Source organism: Metopolophium dirhodum, chromosome 1, assembly GCF_019925205.1.
Source record: "Metopolophium dirhodum isolate CAU chromosome 1, ASM1992520v1, whole genome shotgun sequence".
NCBI classification, from domain to species: Eukaryota; Metazoa; Arthropoda; class Insecta; order Hemiptera; family Aphididae; genus Metopolophium; species Metopolophium dirhodum.
In genome coordinates, this window is record NC_083560.1 from 4880827 (window position 1) to 4905629 (window position 24803).

General features: G+C 27.3%; 1 pseudogene; it reads right to left on the reverse strand.

Moving 5' to 3' along the window:
- Positions 1-1120: 1120 nt before the first annotated feature.
- LOC132938477 (PHD finger protein 7-like) lies at positions 1121-24803 on the reverse strand (annotated as a pseudogene).

Here is a 24803-nt window from a genome sequence, read left to right on the forward strand (position 1 = left end):
ATTAATATGCTATTAAGAGGTAAGAATATCGACCGTTTCTAAAGATTTCAATATAGGCAATTTTCTATTTGTGTGCATGTGGGTCGTGTAAATGTGTGCGTAGTAAGAGATCTGTGAGTGACTGTGTATAAAATAAATAGCGGAGCGCTCCGGCATGACGTGTCCACACATGTCAGTAACTCAGCCTTTTACACAGTAATTAAAATTTAGTGGAACACTGAAACTTAGTTTCATATTTCCAATAATATAGCTTACCAAGTGACATTACACCTATTATACAAATTGAAGAAAAGAAGTTTATCTGGGCTTGTCTTGGAGTCAATTTTCAGTATTTTATTTTCAATGTCCAATATTTAGCTTCAGAACTTGTGATATTTTAATTTTTGAATTTGAATTACTGCGAGTTCAGTAATTTAAATATCGAAAATCGACTTTTATACAGGCATAGATTAACTTCTTTTCTATACTAAGGAGAATATGTGTATTTAATATCAAATCGCTCAATAAACTATATTATTGGAAATACAAAAATAAATTTTCATAGAATTTTTTAATACTATTCATACCCCTTAAACTAATGTATTTACTATTATTAATACAGCGTAACTAGGTTGATTTAATTTTAAGAGCTTATGTTATAAATTAATATTTAAGCTAATTTTATAAGAAAATAAATATGTTATCTTACAGGTAATCTACATTCTACATGATTGAATTATTTTGCATTTTAGTCAATATTTTATTTCTTATTATTTGAGTATAATGACATTTTAAAATGTTTGTGTTTATTTATTAAAATGTTTTTCATGTAGTTTATAAGTTATCTAACCTAAAATAATTCTAACCTAACCAGAGCAGACGCTTAATGTACATTTTTTATAATACTAAGCATTTTAATTATACTGTGTAGTATATTAGTATCCGATATACACAGTAGTTGCTGATTTATATTACGACTCATAACACTGTTATACATAACATATAATATGGTCAAACTTTTTATTATATTCTATAATATATTCTATCTTATTATAATATACATTTAGCTTCAATATAATATCTGTGTACTTCAACCACAACATAAACTAGAAATCGGCTGAAAATATTTTAAGTGTATTACCTATACACTGCTTTTACTATCATTGCTGTCATCTGAATCCAATATAAGTATTGAATCATCTATGATACTATGTTGTCTTTGAGATACTTCTCCGTTGTGAGTCGAGACTTGCCCTTCAGACATACTCGAACTTTCACTACAATTATCAAGTGATTCTAATTTAATTTTCTTCTTTGCTGCATCCTTATCTGAAATTCAATATTCAATGCTTTATAAAAATTGTTTGAACAAGTTAAAATCATCAAGTTACCAGTGGCAAAAATATTTTCTATGTGTTACATTAAATAGTTGAATACTAGAATTGATATTCTCGTTTAATAGCTAAATGAGTTAGTTTTTTATATCCACTTAACAGTAAATTAAATAACAATATTTAATATTAATGAATATACAGAGTGATTATGTCGTTGTAAATGTGTTGTATTCTAACCAGGCAAAATTATTTACCTCAATTTCATAGTGTTTAACCATGTACTTGTACCAAACAGCAAAATCAATGATAATAACTTTATTTTTTAATGGATTCTGTTCAGATCAGTATAGAAAGTGTTAGTCGTGTATTAAATAACCAAAAATATAAACCATTGATGGTGTTGGATGATTACAATTACAATGATATTTGCCAGACTAATTTATACCCTTTGAACGCTTAAACAATAATTATCATTTTTTATATATCATAGTCCATTGATGATTGATAAAATTAATAATTAAACTCTTATAAAAACAACATATGTTGTTCAATTCATGTTGAAATGTAGATGGGCTTTATAATTAAAATTTAAAAAAAAAAACCCATGAGGTTCACTAGATAATAATATTATTCTTATACCTAAATTTTATAAAAGGTCAATTCAATCTAGTTTATAAGCTAACAGACCTAAATGTATATTTTCTGAGCGTACAATTTGCTATCTTATGCGTTTGTAAGACAGAGAGAACGTATGCGGGATAGTGCCCTCTTAATCAAAGATTTAAAGTGACCACACCATATACTACATTGTTGTGCCTGTTGGTTGACTTTTATTCTATTGGACTTTATTTCGGAAATTCATGTTAGGTTAGATATGTATTAATCAGTTGGTTATTGATTTTTTTGAGTGAGTTTCATATATTTAGCATATATAACAAATTAATTAAATAATAATAAATCATACCTGTAACTCTTTTGCAAACTGCACAGCACTACTTTTGTTCAGCTTCAAGAAAACTGCACAACCTATGTGTTCTATTTGATCCACATGAATTACACAAAAGAATTTCCCACAATCCGCTGTTTAGAAAATAAAAAATAATATATATTAACGCAACGTGTATTATTATTTTTACATATTTTTTTTAATTTTTAATTTTTATAATTAAGTTTATCTATATTATAACAAAAAGTTGAATATTTTTGAATAAGAATCAAATTTATTTTAATATGTCAATGTCACAAATATTTCATACGTTATTTAGATACATATGGATTTATTAATGCTGTTAGTTTAAAGCTGGTTGCTTTTTTGTGCATTTAATCCAATATGCAGAAGATAAAAATATATACAGTAAACTTTCGGTAACTCGAAGCTCACAGAAAAAGAATTTTAAGTTATCAAAATCTTAATGTGTTATTGGTATTTGGTAGTGAATTTTATTCGTTTGAGGTGTCGAGAATTTTGAGTTATTTATGTTTAATTACCGACAGCACACTGTACTTCCAGAAGTCCTATTTTAATTTTGAAAAATATTTGAATTCCGAATTCTCTTTGCTTAATAATTAAAACTATTATTGTTATAAAAAAAAATTACTTACGATGGGTGTTGATACTCTTGGTTATGTGGACATAGACATGTTTCTATACTGCATTTTCTTTGCCTTTCTGAGAGCTCGGCAAGAGCATTGGGTACAGTTTCCCAAGAGGGGTCCCTGTGAATAAACTTTTTGTTGAAACTTTTTATAGTATTAAATAATTTAAAGCGTAGATTAAATAACACCATAGATAGTACAAACTATTATAAAATCTGAATAATGAGTGACAAATGGCTGCATTGGTGTTGCCTATATCATATTATATTATAGTGTTATTTAATCTATGGTATCAGTGAATGCATATTAATTTTGTACAAGACTTAAAAGTTATTAAGACCATTTATTTACAATAATTATAGAAGGATCATCTTTTAAAACTACTTAATAGGTAATTATTAAATTGGTAACTTCTAGTTCCAAATTTACTTTAAAAAAAAAAATGATATTTAATCTATAAAGCATCTTTATACAAACAAGGTAATTTTAAGTGCTTATTAGTTTGAAATATTTTTTTTTTTTTTTATTGATCTAATATAATGCTCGACAACTATGGTCATTAGCTACAAATATGAAGTATACAATAGTTATTTACAGTTTTAAGGTATTCTTATATATAAGTTAGGTATTAACATTGAAATTACAGAATAGGTCTGGTTACATAGTGTACAGTCGGGTTAAATATTATTATATTAAATTGTAAAGGCCTGTCAATTTCAGGAATTTTATTATCTTAAAGTTTTCTTCGGTGTTGGGTCCCAGTACGGTGTCCAGTGATGAATCTAATCCAATGATTTGACGATCGCATTGGAATTTTAGGCATTCGGTTAAGATGTGTTTCACTGTTAATTGGACACCACAGACTTCACATGAGGGGGGTTCTTCCTTTGCCATTAGGTATCCGTGGGTAAGTCGTGTGTGTCAAATTCTCAGTCGGTTTAGAACCGATTCTTCTTTTCTTTTTAAAGAATTGTTAATCCACCTGTTGGTGTATCTTTTAATAGTGTTGAGTTTGGTGTTTTGTTGTTTCCAAGTATTGAGCTATTTGGTATTGGTTATGTGATTTATGTGCCTTTTGAGGTCGTTGTAAGTTGGACCTGCTATATTTGCTATTTTGGGGTTTGTGGCAGCGATCTTGGCCTGTTTATCGGCTAGTTCGTTCCCTTCGATGCCGGAGTGCCCGGGGACCCACATGAGGATTATTTGTTTAGTTTTGGATAGGGCTTCATTTAGATTGTTCAGTATTTTAATAGCGATGTCTCCGGGTTTGAACTGGTTTTTTATACTGTTAAGTGTACTTAAGGAATCACTGAGTATAGTTTGAAATATTATTCCATTTGATAAAAATGTATTAGTTTTTTTTCGTGTCTTCTTTTGAATGATGAAAATTGTAGTTTCATATTCAGAAGCAGAATATTTATCGTAGTACTCCAAGATTCATGAAAATAAAATTTAATACAAATCATATTTGAATCGAGCCCATAAAGTAATATAAAAATTGAATTCTTCTCATATGAAAACTAAATTTTTTATTGTTTATAACTTTGTACTCGATAAGGGAGTTTAAAATACTTTTTCTTAGAGTTTCGTACATACTTATTAAGTTTCAATAAATGAGATAAAGAAGACTCTATTTACCTTGATGGTAATACGATATTGTTGGCAAAACGATCTAAAGATATTTGTTTCAATAAGAATGATATAGAAATAGGTTTACAAATATAAAATTCAATACGTACTTAAATGACTGAAAGTATTGATGCATTGATCCGTTTTTCATGCCACAAGGTAGATGAAACACTTTTTGACATTTTCCTCGACAGCATAATATGGAAGCGCCTTTTTTTTGCAATAAAAGCAATTCTAAAACAACAATGATGATGTAACTATAATCATAACAGCAATTAGGTTGTAGCTTGTGGGGGGGGGGCTTAGCCCCCCCGATTGAATTTAAGCCCCCCCCCCCATATTTACTCATATTATATTAAACCTTGTTTTAGTTGATCTAATATTAATTTATCATGTTTTATTGATAAATTGTGCTAAACAATTTTATTAAATGTTTGAATGTACTTTAAAATAATAATTGACATATACTTTTTTACTTTTTAAAATTAATTTGTAAAGAATAACTCTTAAGATTTATGAAGTGTTTGCAGGATTCCATAAGATCAGAAATTATTGTTACCAAAAATGTTTTAAAAGTTATTGATTTGGAAATTCTGCAAAACCCCTTAAGTTCATTGAAAAACTAACAAATTTTTCCAAATTATTATAAACTATTTATTATAGCAATATCTTTGCTACTTAATATGAAAAGTCATTTTCGGCCTATGCGAATATTGAAAACATTGATGAGATAAACAATTTATGCTACAAGAATGATTTAGTTGTGTTCTTCCACCCTTTCTCCCTTCTATTGCAAGTTTTTTTCAATTCTTTGTAAGTTCCTTTATCTAAATCTAACATGATTTGTTTCATATAAGACCGTCTTCCTGGTTTTCTTTCAATTTTCAAATATTTTCAACTATTGATGTCTATAATACTACACACTGTATAATATAGGAAGAACACACTTATTACATAATATTTATATTTTGTATACCAATACCTGAGTTTGTTCAGTATTTACAACGATTTTAAGTGAAGAATATGCACCGAGTATATTGTAGTAACAGATAATGGGTTACTCACGGCCACATTAACAGTTGTCGAATCATTAATCATTACTATGACATTATAGGTACCTAGATTTGGACATTAAACAAAGAATATTATCCTAAGTAACGTAAAATGCCGGTGTAAGACCCATACCAGCAATATATAAGTATACAAACCTCGAATATTTTATTCTACCTATGTATCTGTTTTTTAAGAAAAATAATTTATTGTTTCTTCCGATGGTTGAATGTGGAAAACTTATGAGGAATCATATATTAATTTATCAAAACTTGGATACAAAAATAATTTTTTTTTAAGAATTTCTAATGCGAAATAATTTGAAGTTTTCCGTGTTTTGACGAATTCTGTCAAAAATTCTAAATCCGCAGACGCTCAAAAATTACCATGGATTTATGCTCATTTTTCATTTTTATAATTTCCACTAAAAACTTTCGATGAACCTTCTATTAAATTTTCAAGGTTTTTAGCCAAGCAATAAATTTTTATCGACATCAATAATCTTAAAGAAAACTAATAAAAATCGAAATTGTATTATGTTTATAATTAACTCGAAAAGAGACAAAATATTTTTTAATTTTCATGGTGTATGGAAAATGCTAATATAAACGTTTGTTGAAAATGTCATATATATACGGTAATATTTTTTTTATAGAGCTACATCTTAAAAACTGAAATCGATTGTGTAAAAGCCTTAAATATTTTACATTAAGTTTCTTTGCAATATAGTAATAATTTGTACGCTTGATTTTTTATATAATTAGCGCGGGTTAGCATTTATGACCATCCATACTTTAAATTTAAAGATAAAACTTAGGTACGAACAATATAGGTACTATAATAGTTGATTAAAACTATTGTATTAAACTAAAATAAGAATAAAAAAACCAATGCGGATAATGTATTCTCGACATTAGTTTCATAATATTCGCTCCGACATTAAATCAAACGACACAACAACTACATATGAATGATTCTGCTAAACGTAACGCGTAACTCGGAAAGAGAAATAAAAAATTGTGCGGCCATATAATATTTTATATTCCTATCAAATATATAATACGTACCATCAATGAGGCTCAAGTTTAGAGCCAGTTAATGTTAAAGGGTTTTAGGTGTAAATGGGACTGGAGCATTCGTGTGTGTAATTCGTAGTACCGATCATGTTGTATAGAGGCATCATAGTGACCGGACATTATAAGCCTCAAGTATAACTTAAAAATACTTCGAGGGCCATGATAAACATTTGAGTTATTAAGGCTCTACTGTATCTAAGAAAATCATGCAGATTTATTTACTTCATTAAATGACCATTAAATATACCTTTCGAAAGTTCATTAATTGGAAAGTTAAATAACCTATGTACGAGGTAACGTAAAGTATCCATACTCCATTCACAATAAGGAACAATCGGCAGCAACCAGTTTTAGTCGGGCAACACAATATGTAAAATGTATACCATCTGGATACTGCAGAGTGCAGGACAGAAGCAACCTATGACAAACATCAACAGCCCTATCTACACAGGGAAGCTCAAACAACCAATACCCTATAGGCATAATATGTCAAGCCCGTATCATTGTCAACTGTATAAACTTATCGTAATTTTGTGACAATTTTGTTTTTAAACTTCGGCAGTTTCTATTCAAAAAACTAACAAACAATCAAGTAGTGATTAAAGAATAATAATCCTTTTATTTAATATTGAATTTTTGGAGAACACAATTAAACAACTTGGAAAATAAAAAATAACCTTATTTTATAGTTTAGGAATTTAGAACTGAAAGTACTTAGTACAAATACAAAAAAGTATAAATAGGTAACAAAAAGTTATATACACAATAAAAAAAAATAGGTAAACAACGCTGTTAGTTAACCATTATTAGGCTAAAAATTCATAAAAATAATTAAATAGAAATAATACAAAAAAAACTACAACTAATAAAACAAAAGATTAAAGATGTTAATTCCTTACAAAATTATTTTTGTCTATACGATATGTATACATTTTATCGGATCGTAATCTCAGATTTCTTTGTGTAAATCATTGATCTACCCCATTGCTCTATATTATCGAAATATCGACGCATGGAGGAACAGCGGTAGATTTCTTCCTCTGGTTCATATCTAGAAAAAAAAAATAATAGTTATATTAATTAGGAATATTTTAATCCTATATAAACAGAAACACGCACACGTCAGAAATTTAAAGGTAATATGCAGGAAACTATGGAGGCTTTTTAATCATTGACTTTTCAATTAAAAATTATGAGCATTTTAAAACAAAATTCAAAACTATAATATCAATAAAAGTCTCAGAGATGCTCTAGACAATCTCACTATTAAATTGTATAATAGGTACCTCAAGCCACTATAAGTTTTAAAATAATTGATTAAATGTATTATTTGAAACGTACATTTTGCTATGTTGTACATTTATAACAAAGAGCAAACACATAATGGAGAATGGAGTTCTCTTAACAAAATTATAATAAGAAGGTACTTACCAATTATTGGTGTCCACTTTGTCCAGGATGGCCATTATTTAGAAGTAAAGTGTTCATTTCACTGAACTCTCTAGACAAAACATAAAAATTCAGATATTTTAAGATAAAAATATTTTTTTTATATACAATACAATATTCAAATACATAATATTTATAATTATAGGGACTATTGGTGTAACATAATTCATTTGAGCAAATAGTATAATAATATTGTTATGTTTAGTTGGTTGTCCATAGTATGCTGCAATATACCAACAAAATTATCGATGAATTTTGAGTCTTGTGTTAACAGACTTGGAATCATTTGTGAATTGCTTTATCATTAATAAAAATGTTTTATATATATTTACAAAAATTTTACGACACGTTTTTTATCTTGAAATGTCAATGTACAACTATTGTAAAATTATGTTAAATAGTCTTTATCTAATAGTTAATAATTATTAATATCTTACCTATTACCATTTAACATAGCACTTAAGTTTCGTACACTTATAGTTCTAGGTATTGAACTAGAAAAACAAACATTGTGATTAAAATATTGTAAATTTAGACATAATATAAATTTCATATGTAATAAAATAATGTGTTTCTTATGATGGTAAAATGTCATGGTTTATTCCTGGAATGGTATATGTGCTTTTATGAATGTATAAATCATCAAAAGAATGGTAAAAATGCATAAAATTCTTTCTACATATTGATCAAGTGGGTTCAGACTAAATAACAAAAATATAAAACATAACTTTTGTGATAAGACACAAACTATTCAACATGTTTCTAATTAGTTATAATCAAATTAATTCTTATATTATCTGCATAAATCAATATAATTAGATTTTTTCAGTTGTACTAAATAAATACTTCAGACTACAAGTAATACAACATTTTTCTGAAGTTAAATTTAAATTACATACATTTTTTATATAATATGATATGGTTACGTTTAACAACTAATAACTATTATGTTTTATCTAAACTTACATTTGGGCGTGGTAATAAACATTCTTTTGACCACTGTTGTAAACATGTATAACAAAACAAATGTTTACACGCATTTGTATAACTTTTGTTGTCAATGTCACCTAAACAAATTGAACAATCTTGGGACATGTTGAAATTTTGGTCTAAAACAAAAAAAATAATTTAAAGAACATAATATTATTATAATAATTTAATGTTAATTTGAATACCACTGCAAAAATTTAATTCCCTTCCCCCTTATTGCCATCATGTCAATAAGAACAGAATAGTAAAGAACACAACTAAAGATATATTTAATATCTGTGATAAAGCATAAATTCTGATATCATGATTATATGCTCGGTTATATTTTAAATTTTACATTGTTTTATTTGGGTCTATTAGGTTGGCAACAAAGAATTAAGAAATGAAAAATATAAATTTTGTAAAAATTAAATATTAATCTATACTCTCATTACAATTTTACCTTATTAAAAAAAATTATAACTAAGCCAAAATTTTAACATATTTTTATTTAATTTTATATAATGTAAGTATGTGTATTATTATTATTATATCATTAAAATAAAATCATAACATCCCTAACCACTAGATATTGCACTGTAAATTACACATTAAAATTTAAGTTCAAAATAAACGTTGGGTTTTAATGATAATTATTTTATTTGGTTGAATTGAAAATGATTCCCTGTACTAACTTTTTAAATATATATTTTTTTTAAACTATTTCTATCAGTTTAATAATATGTCAAAATTTCAAACAGTTTTGCGCCATTTCTTAAATATTATACATTTATTTTTCTATATTTTATATTTCTTTAAGTAATAATATAATAATAATAATGAAATTTAATGCAACAACAACATAAATAATACAAAAAAGAATAACATAAAATATCATAGGTTACATTTTGGCCATAAAAGCAAAGCTTGTGCTGGGGGAACGAGTTTTCATCACCTTAAGAATACAAAAATATATAATTGAAAAAACAATCTGTTATTTAAGTACAGTTTTTTATAACAGTCTTATTATAATGATATAATCTTTGAAAAATCCTTAGACTTAAGATGGGGTTTAAATGACATTAAATTATCAAACTGATTAATATAAATATTTAACAAACGACATAAATCAAGACCCGTATACAAGACACTTTTCTGATGACACCATAGTATTATTAAAAGGAAAATCAGATGACCTGTTATTTAAATTAGGTAATACATCAATTAAATTATAAAGGCGTAGTTTGATGGTATATATATGCCAAGAGTCAGCATTCTGCACTTCAATATTTCGACATCGTTGCATAATGGGCATTTAAAATAGTAGCCTGTATTTAAGGCCAAATTTTGAACACATTCTCGGTGAAACCAAGCATCACCTTTGCAACACAGTGCCCAAATAGAAGTTGGTGCCTTAGACCGTACAACATCATTTTTACAAATAGCACATTGAGTAGAAGTAGACTTTTTTAACTCCGATAAATCTATAGTTTGCTGAATACGATATTGTTGGCAAAACGATCTAAAGATATTTGTTTCAATAAGAATGATATAGAAATAGGTTTACAAATATAAAATTCAATACGTACTTAAATGACTGAAAGTATTGATGCATTGATCCGTTTTTCATGCCACAAGGTAGATGAAACACTTTTTGACATTTTCCTCGACAGCATAATATGGAAGCGCCTTTTTTTTGCAATAAAAGCAATTCTAAAACAACAATGATGATGTAACTATAATCATAACAGCAATTAGGTTGTAGCTTGTGGGGGGGGGGCTTAGCCCCCCCGATTGAATTTAAGCCCCCCCCCCCATATTTACTCATATTATATTAAACCTTGTTTTAGTTGATCTAATATTAATTTATCATGTTTTATTGATAAATTGTGCTAAACAATTTTATTAAATGTTTGAATGTACTTTAAAATAATAATTGACATATACTTTTTTACTTTTTAAAATTAATTTGTAAAGAATAACTCTTAAGATTTATGAAGTATTTGCAGGATTCCATAAGATCAGAAATTATTGTTACCAAAAATGTTTTAAAAGTTATTGATTTGGAAATTCTGCAAAACCCCTTAAGTTCATTGAAAAACTAACAAATTTTTCCAAATTATTATAAACTATTATAGCAATATCTTTGCTACTTAATATGAAAAGTCATTTTCGGCCTATGCGAATATTGAAAACATTGATGAGATAAACAATTTATGCTACAAGAATGATTTAGTTGTGTTCTTCCACCCTTTCTCCCTTCAATTGCAAGTTTTTTTCAATTCTTTGTAAGTTCCTTTATCTAAATCTAACATGATTTGTTTCATATAAGACCGTCTTCCTGGTTTTCTTTCAATTTTCAAATATTTTCAACTATTGATGTCTATAATACTACACACTGTATAATATAGGAAGAACACACTTATTACATAATATTTATATTTTGTATACCAATACCTGAGTTTGTTCAGTATTTACAACGATTTTAAGTGAAGAATATGCACCGAGTATATTGTAGTAACAGATAATGGGTTACTCACGGCCACATTAACAGTTGTCGAATCATTAATCATTACTATGACATTATAGGTACCTAGATTTGGACATTAAACAAAGAATATTATCCTAAGTAACGTAAAATGCCGGTGTAAGACCCATACCAGCAATATATAAGTATACAAACCTCGAATATTTTATTCTACCTATGTATCTGTTTTTTAAGAAAAATAATTTATTGTTTCTTCCGATGGTTGAATGTGGAAAACTTATGAGGAATCATATATTAATTTATCAAAACTTGGATACAAAAATAATTTTTTTTTAAGAATTTCTAATGCGAAATAATTTGAAGTTTTCCGTGTTTTGACGAATTCTGTCAAAAATTCTAAATCCGCAGACGCTCAAAAATTACCATGGATTTATGCTCATTTTTCATTTTTATAATTTCCACTAAAAACTTTCGATGAACCTTCTATTAAATTTTCAAGGTTTTTAGCCAAGCAATAAATTTTTATCGACATCAATAATTTTAAAGAAAACTAATAAAAATCGAAATTGTATTATGTTTATAATTAACTCGAAAAGAGACAAAATATTTTTTAATTTTCATGGTGTATGGAAAATGCTAATATAAACGTTTGTTGAAAATGTCATATATATACGGTAATATTTTTTTTATAGAGCTACATCTTAAAAACTGAAATCGATTGTGTAAAAGCCTTAGATATTTTACATTAAGTTTCTTTGCAATATAGTAATAATTTGTACGCTTGATTTTTTATATAATTAGCGCGGGTTAGCATTTATGACCATCCATACTTTAAATTTAAAGATAAAACTTAGGTACGAACAATATAGGTACTATAATAGTTGATTAAAACTATTTCGTGTATTAAACTAAAATAAGAATAAAAAAAACCAATGCGGATAATGTATTCTCGACATTAGTTTCATAATATTCGCTCCGACATTAAATCAAACGACACAACAACTACATATGAATGATTCTGCTAAACGTAACGCGTAACTCGGAAAGAGAAATAAAAAATTGTGCGGCCATATAATATTTTATATTCCTATCAAATATATAATACGTACCATCAATGAGGCTCAAGTTTAGAGCCAGTTAATGTTAAAGGGTTTTAGATGTAAATGGGACTGGAGCATTCGTGTGTGTAATTCGTAGTACCGATCATGTTGTATAGAGGCATCATAGTGACCGGACATTATAAGCCTCAAGTATAACTTAAAAATACTTCGAGGGCCATGATAAACATTTGAGTTATTAAGGCTCTACTGTATCTAAGAAAATCATGCAGATTTATTTACTTCATTAAATGACCATTAAATATACCTTTCGAAAGTTCATTAATTGGAAAGTTAAATAACCTATGTACGAGGTAACGTAAAGTATCCATACTCCATTCACAATAAGGAACAATCGGCAGCAACCAGTTTTAGTCGGGCAACACAATATGTAAAATGTATACCATCTGGATACTGCAGAGTGCAGGACAGAAGCAACCTATGACAAACATCAACAGCCCTATCTACACAGGGAAGCTCAAACAACCAATACCCTATAGGCATAATATGTCAAGCCCGTATCATTGTCAACTGTATAAACTTATCGTAATTTTGTGACAATTTTGTTTTTAAACTTCGGCAGTTTCTATTCAAAAAACTAACAAACAATCAAGTAGTGATTAAAGAATAATAATCCTTTTATTTAATATTGAATTTTTGGAGAACACAATTAAACAACTTGGAAAATAAAAAATAACCTTATTTTATAGTTTAGGAATTTAGAACTGAAAGTACTTAGTACAAATACAAAAAAGTATAAATAGGTAACAAAAAGTTATATACACAATAAAAAAAAATAGGTAAACAACGCTGTTAGTTAACCATTATTAGGCTAAAAATTCATAAAAATAATTAAATAGAAATAATACAAAAAAAACTACAACTAATAAAACAAAAGATTAAAGATGTTAATTCCTTACAAAATTATTTTTGTCTATACGATATGTATACATTTTATCGGATCGTAATCTCAGATTTCTTTGTGTAAATCATTGATCTACCCCATTGCTCTATATTATCGAAATATCGACGCATGGAGGAACAGCGGTAGATTTCTTCCTCTGGTTCATATCTAGAAAAAAAAAATAATAGTTATATTAATTAGGAATATTTTAATCCTACATAAACAGAAACACGCACACGTCAGAAATTTAAAGGTAATATGCAGGAAACTATGGAGGCTTTTTAATCATTGACTTTTCAATTAAAAATTATGAGCATTTTAAAACAAAATTCAAAACTATAATATCAATAAAAGTCTCAGAGATGCTCTAGACAATCTCACTATTAAATTGTATAATAGGTACCTCAAGCCACTATAAGTTTTAAAATAATTGATTAAATGTATTATTTGAAACGTACATTTTGCTATGTTGTACATTTATAACAAAGAGCAAACACATAATGGAGAATGGAGTTCTCTTAACAAAATTATAATAAGAAGGTACTTACCAATTATTGGTGTCCACTTTGTCCAGGATGGCCATTATTTAGAAGTAAAGTGTTCATTTCACTGAACTCTCTAGACAAAACATAAAAATTCAGATATTTTAAGATAAAAATATTTTTTTTATATACAATACAATATTCAAATACATAATATTTATAATTATAGGGACTATTGGTGTAACATAATTCATTTGAGCAAATAGTATAATAATATTGTTATGTTTAGTTGGTTGTCCATAGTATGCTGCAATATACCAACAAAATTATCGATGAATTTTGAGTCTTGTGTTAACAGACTTGGAATCATTTGTGAATTGCTTTATCATTAATAAAAATGTTTTATATATATTTACAAAAATTTTACGACACGTTTTTTATCTTGAAATGTCAATGTACAACTATTGTAAAATTATGTTAAATAGTCTTTATCTAATAGTTAATAATTATTAATATCTTACCTATTACCATTTAACATAGCACTTAAGTTTCGTACACTTATAGTTCTAGGTATTGAACTAGAAAAACAAACATTGTGATTAAAATATTGTAAATTTAGACATAATATAAATTTCATATGTAATAAAATAATGTGTTTCTTATGATGGTAAAATGTCATGGTTTATTCCTGTAATGGTATATGTGCTTTTATGAATGTATAAATCATCAAAAGAATGGTAAAAATGCATAAAATTCTTTCTACATATTGATCAAGTGGGTTCAGACTAAATAACAAAAATATAAAACATAACTTTTGTGATAAGACACAAACTATTCAACATGTTTCTAATTAGTTATAATCAAATTAATTCTTATATTATCTGCATAAATCAATATAATTAGATTTTTTCAGTTGTACTAAATAAATACTTCAGACTACAAGTAATACAACATTTTTCTGAAGTTAAATTTAAATTACATACATTTTTTATATAATATGATATGGTTACGTTTAACAACTAATAACTATTATGTTTTATCTAAACTTACATTTGGGCGTGGTAATAAACATTCTTTTGACCACTGTTGTAAACATGTATAACAAAACAAATGTTTACACGCATTTGTATAACTTTTGTTGTCAATGTCACCTAAACAAATTGAACAATCTTGGGACATGTTGAAATTTTGGTCTAAAACAAAAAAAATAATTTAAAGAACATAATATTATTATAATAATTTAATGTTAATTTGAATACCACTGCAAAAATTTAATTCCCTTCCCCCTTATTGCCATCATGTCAATAAGAACAGAATAGTAAAGAACACAACTAAAGATATATTTAATATCTGTGATAAAGCATAAATTCTGATATCATGATTATATGCTCGGTTATATTTTAAATTTTACATTGTTTTATTTGGGTCTATTAGGTTGGCAACAAAGAATTAAGAAATGAAAAATATAAATTTTGTAAAAATTAAATATTAATCTATACTCTCATTACAATTTTACCTTATTAAAAAAAATTATAACTAAGCCAAAATTTTAACATATTTTTATTTAATTTTATATAATGTAAGTATGTGTATTATTATTATTATATCATTAAAATAAAATCATAACATCCCTAACCACTAGATATTGCACTGTAAATTACACATTAAAATTTAAGTTCAAAATAAACGTTGGGTTTTAATGATAATTATTTTATTTGGTTGAATTGAAAATGATTCCCTGTACTAACTTTTTAAATATATATTTTTTTTAAACTATTTCTATCAGTTTAATAATATGTCAAAATTTCAAACAGTTTTGCGCCATTTCTTAAATATTATACATTTATTTTTCTATATTTTATATTTCTTTAAGTAATAATATAATAATAATAATGAAATTTAATGCAACAACAACATAAATAATACAAAAAAAGAATAACATAAAATATCATAGGTTACATTTTGGCCATAAAAGCAAAGCTTGTGCTGGGGGAACGAGTTTTCATCACCTTAAGAATACAAAAATATATAATTGAAAAAACAATCTGTTATTTAAGTACAGTTTTTTATAACAGTCTTATTATAATGATATAATCTTTGAAAAATCCTTAGACTTAAGATGGGGTTTAAATGACATTAAATTATCAAACTGATTAATATAAATATTTAACAAACGACATAAATCAAGACCCGTATACAAGACACTTTTCTGATGACACCATAGTATTATTAAAAGGAAAATCAGATGACCTGTTATTTAAATTAGGTAATACATCAATTAAATTATAAAGGCGTAGTTTGATGGTATATATATGCCAAGAGTCAGCATTCTGCACTTCAATATTTCGACATCGTTGCATAATGGGCATTTAAAATAGTAGCCTGTATTTAAGGCCAAATTTTGAACACATTCTCGGTGAAACCAAGCATCACCTTTGCAACACAGTGCCCAAATAGAAGTTGGTGCCTTAGACCGTACAACATCATTTTTACAAATAGCACATTGAGTAGAAGTAGACTTTTTTAACTCCGATAAATCTATAGTTTGCTGAATACGATATTGTTGGCAAAACGATCTAAAGATATTTGTTTCAATAAGAATGATATAGAAATAGGTTTACAAATATAAAATTCAATACGTACTTAAATGACTGAAAGTATTGATGCATTGATCCGTTTTTCATGCCACAAGGTAGATGAAACACTTTTTGACATTTTCCTCGACAGCATAATATGGAAGCGCCTTTTTTTTGCAATAAAAGCAATTCTAAAACAACAATGATGATGTAACTATAATCATAACAGCAATTAGGTTGTAGCTTGTGGGGGGGGGCTTAGCCCCCCCGATTGAATTTAAGCCCCCCCCCCCATATTTACTCATATTATATTAAACCTTGTTTTAGTTGATCTAATATTAATTTATCATGTTTTATTGATAAATTGTGCTAAACAATTTTATTAAATGTTTGAATGTACTTTAAAATAATAATTGACATATACTTTTTTACTTTTTAAAATTAATTTGTAAAGAATAACTCTTAAGATTTATGAAGTGTTTGCAGGATTCCATAAGATCAGAAATTATTGTTACCAAAAATGTTTTAAAAGTTATTGATTTGGAAATTCTGCAAAACCCCTTAAGTTCATTGAAAAACTAACAAATTTTTCCAAATTATTATAAACTATTTATTATAGCAATATCTTTGCTACTTAATATGAAAAGTCATTTTCGGCCTATGCGAATATTGAAAACATTGATGAGATAAACAATTTATGCTACAAGAATGATTTAGTTGTGTTCTTCCACCCTTTCTCCCTTCTATTGCAAGTTTTTTTCAATTCTTTGTAAGTTCCTTTATCTAAATCTAACATGATTTGTTTCATATAAGACCGTCTTCCTGGTTTTCTTTCAATTTTCAAATATTTTCAACTATTGATGTCTATAATACTACACACTGTATAATATAGGAAGAACACACTTATTACATAATATTTATATTTTGTATACCAATACCTGAGTTTGTTCAGTATTTACAACGATTTTAAGTGAAGAATATGCACCGAGTATATTGTAGTAACAGATAATGGGTTACTCACGGCCACATTAACAGTTGTCGAATCATTAATCATTACTATGACATTATAGGTACCTAGATTTGGACATTAAACAAAGAATATTATCCTAAGTAACGTAAAATGCCGGTGTAAGACCCATACCAGCAATATATAAGTATACAAACCTCGAATATTTTATTCTACCTATGTATCTGTTTTTTAAGAAAAATAATTTATTGTTTCTTCCGATGGTTGAATGTGGAAAACTTATGAGGAATCATATATTAATTTATCAAAACTTGGATACAAAAATAATTTTTTTTTAAGAATTTCTAATGCGAAATAATTTGAAGTTTTCCGTGTTTTGACGAATTCTGTCAAAAATTCTAAATCCGCAGACGCTCAAAAATTACCATGGATTTATGCTCATTTTTCATTTTTATAATTTCCACTAAAAACTTTCGATGAACCTTCTATTAAATTTTCAAGGTTTTTAGCCAAGCAATAAATTTTTATCGACATCAATAATTTTAAAGAAAACTAATAAAAATCGAAATTGTATTATGTTTATAATTAACTCGAAAAGAGACAAAATATTTTTTTAATTTTCATGGTGTATGGAAAATGCTAATATAAACGTTTGTTGAAAATGTCATATATATACGGTAATATTTTTTTATAGAGCTACATCTTAAAAACTGAAATCGATTGTGTAAAAGCCTTAGATATTTTACATTAAGTTTCTTTGCAATATAGTAATAATTTGTACGCTTGATTTTTTATATAATTAGCGCGGGTTAGCATTTATGACCAACCATACTTTAAATTTAAAGATATAAACTTAGGTACGAACAATATAGGTACTATAATAGTTGATTAAAACTATTTCGTGTATTAAACTAAAATAAGAATAAAAAAAACATGCGGATAATGTATTCTCGACATTAGTTTCATAATATTCGCTCCGACATTAAATCAAACGACACAACAACTACATATGAATGATTCTGCTAAACGTAACGCGTAACTCGGAAAGAGAAATAAAAAATTGTGCGGCCATATAATATTTTATATTCCTATCAAATATATAATACGTACCATCAATGAGGCTCAAGTTTAGAGCCAGTTAATGTTAAAGGGTTTTAGATGTAAATGGGACTGGAGCATTCGTGTGTGTAATTCGTAGTACCGATCATGTTGTATAGAGGCATCATAGTGACCGGACATTATAAGCCTCAAGTATAACTTAAAAATACTTCGAGGGCCATGATAAACATTTGAGTTATTAAGGCTCTACTGTATCTAAGAAAATCATGCAGATTTATTTACTTCATTAAATGACCATTAAATATACCTTTCGAAAGTTCATTAATTGGAAAGTTAAATAACCTATGTACGAGGTAACGTAAAGTATCCATACTCCATTCACAATAAGGAACAATCGGCAGCAACCAGTTTTAGTCGGGCAACACAATATGTAAAATGTATACCATCTGGATACTGCAGAGTGCAGGACAGAAGCAACCTATGACAAACATCAACAGCCCTATCTACACAGGGAAGCTCAAACAACCAATACCCTATAGGCATAATATGTCAAGCCCGTATCATTGTCAACTGTATAAACTTATCGTAATTTTGTGACAATTTTGTTTTTAAACTTCGGCAGTTTCTATTCAAAAAACTAACAAACAATCAAGTAGTGATTAAAGAATAATAATCCTTTTATTTAATATTGAATTTTTGGAGAACACAATTAAACAACTTGGAAAATAAAAAATAACCTTATTTTATAGTTTAGGAATTTAGAACTGAAAGTACTTAGTACAAATACAAAAAAGTATAAATAGGTAACAAAAAGTTATATACACAATAAAAAAAAATAGGTAAACAACGCTGTTAGTTAACCATTATTAGGCTAAAAATTCATAAAAATAATTAAATAGAAATAATACAAAAAAAACTACAACTAATAAAACAAAAGATTAAAGATGTTAATTCCTTACAAAATTATTTTTGTCTATACGATATGTATACATTTTATCGGATCGTAATCTCAGATTTCTTTGTGTAAATCATTGATCTACCCCATTGCTCTATATTATCGAAATATCGACGCATGGAGGAACAGCGGTAGATTTCTTCCTCTGGTTCATATCTAGAAAAAAAAAATAATAGTTATATTAATTAGGAATATTTTAATCCTATATAAACAGAAACACGCACACGTCAGAAATTTAAAGGTAATATGCAGGAAACTATGGAGGCTTTTTAATCATTGACTTTTCAATTAAAAATTATGAGCATTTTAAAACAAAATTCAAAACTATAATATCAATAAAAGTCTCAGAGATGCTCTAGACAATCTCACTATTAAATTGTATAATAGGTACCTCAAGCCACTATAAGTTTTAAAATAATTGATTAAATGTATTATTTGAAACGTACATTTTGCTATGTTGTACATTTATAACAAAGAGCAAACACATAATGGAGAATGGAGTTCTCTTAACAAAATTATAATAAGAAGGTACTTACCAATTATTGGTGTCCACTTTGTCCAGGATGGCCATTATTTAGAAGTAAAGTGTTCATTTCACTGAACTCTCTAGACAAAACATAAAAATTCAGATATTTTAAGATAAAAATATTTTTTTTATATACAATACAATATTCAAATACATAATATTTATAATTATAGGGACTATTGGTGTAACATAATGCATTTGAGCAAATAGTATAATAATATTGTTATGTTTAGTTGGTTGTCCATAGTATGCTGCAATATACCAACAAAATTATCGATGAATTTTGAGTCTTGTGTTAACAGACTTGGAATCATTTGTGAATTGCTTTATCATTAATAAAAATGTTTTATATATATTTACAAAAATTTTATGACACGTTTTTTATCTTGAAATGTCAATGTACAACTATTGTAAAATTATGTTAAATAGTCTTTATCTAATAGTTAATAATTATTAATATCTTACCTATTACCATTTAACATAGCACTTAAGTTTCGTACACTTATAGTTCTAGGTATTGAACTAGAAAAACAAACATTGTGATTAAAATATTGTAAATTTAGACATAATATAAATTTCATATGTAATAAAATAATGTGTTTCTTATGATGGTAAAATGTCATGGTTTATTCCTGGAATGGTATATGTGCTTTTATGAATGTATAAATCATCAAAAGAATGGTAAAAATGCATAAAATTCTTTCTACATATTGATCAAGTGGGTTCAGACTAAATAACAAAAATATAAAACATAACTTTTGTGATAAGACACAAACTATTCAACATGTTTCTAATTAGTTATAATCAAATTAATTCTTATATTATCTGCATAAATCAATATAATTAGATTTTTTCAGTTGTACTAAATAAATACTTCAGACTACAAGTAATACAACATTTTTCTGAAGTTAAATTTAAATTACATACATTTTTTATATAATATGATATGGTTACGTTTAACAACTAATAACTATTATGTTTTATCTAAACTTACATTTGGGCGTGGTAATAAACATTCTTTTGACCACTGTTGTAAACATGTATAACAAAACAAATGTTTACACGCATTTGTATAACTTTTGTTGTCAATGTCACCTAAACAAATTGAACAATCTTGGGACATGTTGAAATTTTGGTCTAAAACAAAAAAAATAATTTAAAGAACATAATATTATTATAATAATTTAATGTTAATTTGAATACCACTGCAAAAATTTAATTCCCTTCCCCCTTATTGCCATCATGTCAATAAGAACAGAATAGTAAAGAACACAACTAAAGATATATTTAATATCTGTGATAAAGCATAAATTCTGATATCATGATTATATGCTCGGTTATATTTTAAATTTTACATTGTTTTATTTGGGTCTATTAGGTTGGCAACAAAGAATTAAGAAATGAAAAATATAAATTTTGTAAAAATTAAATATTAATCTATACTCTCATTACAATTTTACCTTATTAAAAAAAATTATAACTAAGCCAAAATTTTAACATATTTTTATTTAATTTTATATAATGTAAGTATGTGTATTATTATTATTATATCATTAAAATAAAATCATAACATCCCTAACCACTAGATATTGCACTGTAAATTACACATTAAAATTTAAGTTCAAAATAAACGTTGGGTTTTAATGATAATTATTTTATTTGGTTGAATTGAAAATGATTCCCTGTACTAACTTTTTAAATATATATTTTTTTTAAACTATTTCTATCAGTTTAATAATATGTCAAAATTTCAAACAGTTTTGCGCCATTTCTTAAATATTATACATTTATTTTTCTATATTTTATATTTCTTTAAGTAATAATATAATAATAATAATGAAATTTAATGCAACAACAACATAAATAATACAAAAAAGAATAACATAAAATATCATAGGTTACATTTTGGCCATAAAAGCAAAGCTTGTGCTGGGGGAACGAGTTTTCATCACCTTAAGAATACAAAAATATATAATTGAAAAAACAATCTGTTATTTAAGTACAGTTTTTTATAACAGTCTTATTATAATGATATAATCTTTGAAAAATCCTTAGACTTAAGATGGGGTTTAAATGACATTAAATTATCAAACTGATTAATATAAATATTTAACAAACGACATAAATCAAGACCCGTATACAAGACACTTTTCTGATGACACCATAGTATTATTAAAAGGAAAATCAGATGACCTGTTATTTAAATTAGGTAATACATCAATTAAATTATAAAGGCGTAGTTTGATGGTATATATATGCCAAGAGTCAGCATTCTGCACTTCAATATTTCGACATCGTTGCATAATGGGCATTTAAAATAGTAGCCTGTATTTAAGGCCAAATTTTGAACACATTCTCGGTGAAACCAAGCATCACCTTTGCAACACAGTGCCCAAATAGAAGTTGGTGCCTTAGACCGTACAACATCATTTTTACAAATAGCACATTGAGTAGAAGTAGACTTTTTTAACTCCGATAAATCTATAGTTTGCTGAATACGATATTGTTGGCAAAACGATCTAAAGATATTTGTTTCAATAAGAATGATATAGAAATAGGTTTACAAATATAAAATTCAATACGTACTTAAATGACTGAAAGTATTGATGCATTGATCCGTTTTTCATGCCACAAGGTAGATGAAACACTTTTTGACATTTTCCTCGACAGCATAATATGGAAGCGCCTTTTTTTTGCAATAAAAGCAATTCTAAAACAACAATGATGATGTAACTATAATCATAACAGCAATTAGGTTGTAGCTTGTGGGGGGGGGCTTAGCCCCCCCGATTGAATTTAAGCCCCCCCCCCCCCATATTTACTCATATTATATTAAACCTTGTTTTAGTTGATCTAATATTAATTTATCATGTTTTATTGATAAATTGTGCTAAACAATTTTATTAAATGTTTGAATGTACTTTAAAATAATAATTGACATATACTTTTTTACTTTTTAAAATTAATTTGTAAAGAATAACTCTTAAGATTTATGAAGTGTTTGCAGGATTCCATAAGATCAGAAATTATTGTTACCAAAAATGTTTTAAAAGTTATTGATTTGGAAATTCTGCAAAACCCCTTAAGTTCATTGAAAAACTAACAAATTTTTCCAAATTATTATAAACTATTTATTATAGCAATATCTTTGCTACTTAATATGAAAAGTCATTTTCGGCCTATGCGAATATTGAAAACATTGATGAGATAAACAATTTATGCTACAAGAATGATTTAGTTGTGTTCTTCCACCCTTTCTCCCTTCTATTGCAAGTTTTTTTCAATTCTTTGTAAGTTCCTTTATCTAAATCTAACATGATTTGTTTCATATAAGACCGTCTTCCTGGTTTTCTTTCAATTTTCAAATATTTTCAACTATTGATGTCTATAATACTACACACTGTATAATATAGGAAGAACATACTTGTTTAGATGCTCAAGACAGTTCAGCTCTTATGTCTTTTAATAATAATCCATATATTCCACCATTGTCTGCACCATTTTGAATGGACCTTGATGATAATAGCTGAAAACAAGTTTATAGTTATATTTTACTAATAATATATTAATGCTTATCAAATCCACTTACAATACAAAAATGATGAATAACAACTTCATCCAATTTAAATAGTGGGCCATATAGGTTCACTTATCTCCTTACTTCCACACAACATACATGATTTCTTATCCCTTAAACTGAGCTCTACCTTCACAGGTCTGGGTGTGGGTTGACGAGCTGTTGTGTGCAATTGTGGTACACAACAATATATAAGTAATTTTTGTGTTGTTGTTCATCAGTTTTTTCTTGTGGTTATATACATTTTTCATAGTTGTTTTTTCTTTGGTACACGGCAGATGCCCGTTACCTGCAAATTTCATGTTTTAGTGTTTTTTCTTTAATTTGAATTCACGTTCTCGGCTGTCATCGAGGCCAGATGGTTAATTGTTCGTCCAGCCCAGTGTAATATGTTTCAGCGTGGGCTCTACGGGTGATATCGTCAATAAGGTTAATTTGATGGTTAGTAAAGTTTATTCCCTTTGTAGAGCATTGTGAGTTGGGCTGGCACGACCTCGTTGCCAATTTCCAGTATCCGTTCTGGACCCACAGGTGTTTTGGTGTATATGTTCTTTGGCGGCGACCAAGGTGTCATACTGTGAACCCAACAATCGTCGTGCTTGTGAATTATTCGTCACAGCTGCACTCACACAATCGCACGAGTGCGGGGCCACTCTGTTATTATTATTATTGTATTGATAGATTTCTACTTACAGGTCTCGGCTCGGTAGCATGGGTTGAACCAATTTGTGTGTAGTGTAGCTGCAAAGGTAATGGGCTGACGAGTCCTGAGTTATTTATTAATTATTATTATGTTGTTGTGCCATTGTAGAGCACATTTAATTGAAACTGTTAATTATTATTATTATATTGTTGTGTCATTGTAGAGCACATATAATTGAAACTGTTAATTATTATTATTATATTGTTGTGCTATCATAGAGCCAACACACAATACAGTGTTTATTGTTATAATATACTATATTATTGTCATAATTTTATTACACAACTGATTTATTGCTTGCTCTTATATATACAGTTCACTACAAATTCAATTACAAGCGCCAAAACGATCACTGTCTAATACTGACAGTGTCTGAGTAACGTACAT